The following is a 3759-nucleotide window of genomic DNA, read 5'->3' on the forward strand; positions in this document are numbered from 1 at the left end:
GTACTTGTAGAATCTCCATCGGAGGAGCAGTATTGTTAAGTCGGATTGAAGTACTGGGCCGGTGTGTAGAACATCGTTCAGGCTTATGCCATTGGATGTCGGGCACGACGCGTTGAATACGACCCTTACTTATTCGTTGTGCTTTATTCTTTGATCACCGCATGATGCGGTAAGAAATAGCAATCAGTTGATTGTGGTGGTACTACGGTGTGCACCTTAGTCATGTGCCCTAACGTGACATATTCTGTCAGTACCCTATTGTGTTCCATCTGTAGGGCCGGGGTCTTGGCTAGGCGCGTCTCGTTCCGATAGAACTGAGAGCAGACGCTCTTGAGAGATGGGCCCAAACAGACGGTTTTTGGGAAGCTTTGTTTGAATGGAAGGGCGACAGAATATCTTCCATCTGAATTCCTTTCCGTTGTGTTTTTATATAGTGCCTCGCAATAGGCATTATCTTCGGTCAGGGCCTTTTTTGTAGGTACGTTTTCAAGTTCCCAGAAAGCGGCTAACTGTTTGTCTAGGCTAATTTCATTGAAAAAGGATACCCGCATATTGGTTGGGTGAGGTGCATCTGCACGACCGGTTAAAATCCAACCGAAGACGGTTTCTTGGGCGAGAAGCGTATTTAGGACATTCTTCCGTATACCGTTTAGTATGATCTGGGGATAAATATCGCCTCCAAGTATGAGGTCGACTGGTTCATTAATGAAGAACCTCTTATCCGCCAGAATCAGATCGGGGAATGCTTGCCGAGTCGTTGCGCTCACTTGGCAAGTCGGAAGGTCCCCTGTTAATTGAGGCAGGACTAGGGCCACTGTATGGATGCTTACTAAGGGGTCTGTAAGCGAACCTAAGTTAATTGAGCATGATTCCTTTACCTGTGCAGATGGTGTATTATTTATTCCTGACACCTGCACATGCAAACGTTTGGACGGAAGGTTTATTCGCTTCTTTAGTCTTTCAGTTATGAAAGAGCATTCGGACCCAGAGTCTATCAGCGCTCTAGCGGAAAATTTCACCCCGTTGTAGATTATATGAACCCGCGCTGTTCCTAATAACACCCCTTTAGTGGTGTTAGCATGACACGAAGAGACGTTATTAGTATTATCTTGTCTTTTTTCAGACTCCATCCTTGCCCTAGCCTGCTGTGAGGTTGAAGGTGAATTGTCGGTGGCGTTTTGAGTCCACCTTTGAGGAGTTGTCTTTGGTTGTGCTGTCGGAAGATGGAGCAAGGTGTTGTGCCTTGCGTGGCACGTGCTGCAATTGAATTGGCTAGTGCATCGTGTCACGGTGTGTCCACCCGACAGACAATTCAGACAATAACTATTGTTTTTGATAAATTCGATTTTTCCTGACGTGGACAACCTACGGAATTTTTGGCAATTTCGTAATTTGTGCTCCGTACTGTTGCACATCTTACATGCCGACTTTGGTACGCTTGCTTGGTAAACCCCAACTTTCGTAGAATTTTCCCTAGAACTCGAATTCTGACTTTTGGGTGTTTTTGTTGTTTTATTACCCCTAAGATCGGAAACCGTCTCTAATGTCTGGAAGCGATTGGACAGGAATTTGTCCATATCCTCCCATTTCGGAATATCTGTTTTCCGTTCTACGGTCTGTTCCCAAAGAGCCAGTGTAGATTCAGGGAGTTTTGTGGAGTATAATAAGTTATAATTGCATCCCAATTTGTGATGTCAATATTATGACATTGTAGCGCAGAAATGCAATTGTTGATCTCACGTTGCAATTTTTTAATTGATGTTCCACACTCCTGCTCGACTGCCGTCAGATTAAATAAAAGTTTTAATTGTGTGTTGACGAGGATACGTTTATTTTCGTACCTGTCGCTTAGATTCTTCCAGGCGGTTGCAAAACCCTCGTTTGTTAATGAGCACCTTCCCACTATTTCTTTTGCCTCCCCTTGCGTTTTTTGTTTTAAATAATATAAGTTCTCGACATCTTTCAGATCAGTATTGTGGATGTATATCGCCGTGAACATATCTCTAAAGGCTGGCCAGGAAAGGTAGTCGCCTTTAAATACATCGGTGTCACAAGGCGGCAGCCGCATTTTATGTCCACGGCGCGAAGAGTCTTCAGCCTTTGCTTCATCCTTGGCCGGCTGTAGGGTGATGGATTCGGCTTCAGCCGCCACAGCAGACATGCATTGCAGGTAGCATGCAAAGCAACTTTTATTTTTCTTTCTTAATGAGCTGAGCTCGTCTTTGGACAGTTCAGAATTGCTGAGAAGACTTTCATATGTGGACTTGGTCTTCTTCCATAGTGCCCTTAGCTCCTCTTGCAGTAGTGCAAGGGTGTGCTTGTTCCGGGATACGGCCGGGTGGAGTTGAAATCTTGTTCAAACTCCACTATGGAATCAGCCAATCTAATATAAGTCTCCATTGATTTTATTAATTTGAATATTTTGTTTCTTTGAAGGTGTCGAGCTTGAAGGCAAAAGACTTAGTGGCGTTGGTGTATATTCAACCGCAGCAAAAATTATAAGAGTGTTTTGTTTTTTTTTTGTACGTAGCCTAGCTATCAATCCTGCTGTGATTGTGCTGTGTGAGTAAAGTCTAAAAAATACACGGATTTGAACTCTGATCGGATTGTATGTGTTAACACAGAAAGCAATCTTATGTGAATTTAGTGATAAGAAAAAATTTGAATCAGATGTAAATCTTGACGTGGTGTAATGTGTGGCCAGTGATATGAACCACTTATAGAGATCCTCACGAGGATTATGTAAGCCACAGATAGAAATCCTGACGAGGATTTAATGTGTATACAGTGTTATAGATAGAAATCCTGACGAGGATTGAATGTGTATATAGTGATATGCAGCACAGATAGAAATCCTGAAAGGTTCTAGTGTGTACAAAGTGATATCAAACACAGATAGAAATCCTGATGAGGATTTAATGTGTCTACAGTGATGTGCAATGCAGAGAAGAGAATTCGTCTGCAAGTATTTAATGTGTCTAAAGGGTGTGTTGGACACAGATAGAAATATTTTCTGAAAACTTAGTGTGTCTAAAAAAAGTTTAAAAAACGTAGATGTAATCCCGATGTGGATATGATGTGTAATCCTCGAGATTTGAAACACAAATAGAAATCCTTATGTGGATTAAATGTGTTTAAAGGGTGAAATTTGACCCACAGATAGAAATTCCGACGAGGATTTAATGTGTATACAAGTGAAAGTGAAACACAGATAGAAATCCTGACGAGGATTTAATGTGTATACAAAAGGTATTATGTGAACGTTGATGAGTATCGCCGAGTAGCCAACCAGGGTATCTTTCCCAATATAAATAAGACAATAACTTTGTTTATCCAACTTAATGTGGAAAATTACACTTTTAATTATTTATTATAAAAAACGCTGAGAACATACAGCTATGTAATATTAAACGATCAGTATAAAATTGTGTTTGTGACCAATTGTGATGAGCCACTAGCCACCCAACGCAGTGCTAATTTTTCGGCTTTTTGGTATTATTTCAGCTCGTAAACTGATTAATAAAGCGAGTTCTGTGATAGACAAGCTACGGCTATCAACCAAGTGAAATTATGGTTCCTGACTAGGAAGTTTGTCAATGTATGTGACGATGAGGGGGTACAACACAGTGCAGTGTTGAGTGTGAAAAAAAAACTAAAAAAATTCACTGACTGTCTGCCTTGAGCGGTGTCGAGTAACCCTTACCACTGGTGGGGGGAATTACCCGATCGTCAAAAGGCGATTGGTGTGTTTATAACCAC

The sequence above is a fragment of the Eurosta solidaginis genome, chromosome 5, assembly GCF_040869045.1.
Source record: "Eurosta solidaginis isolate ZX-2024a chromosome 5, ASM4086904v1, whole genome shotgun sequence".
In the NCBI taxonomy this organism is placed as follows: domain Eukaryota; kingdom Metazoa; phylum Arthropoda; class Insecta; order Diptera; family Tephritidae; genus Eurosta; species Eurosta solidaginis.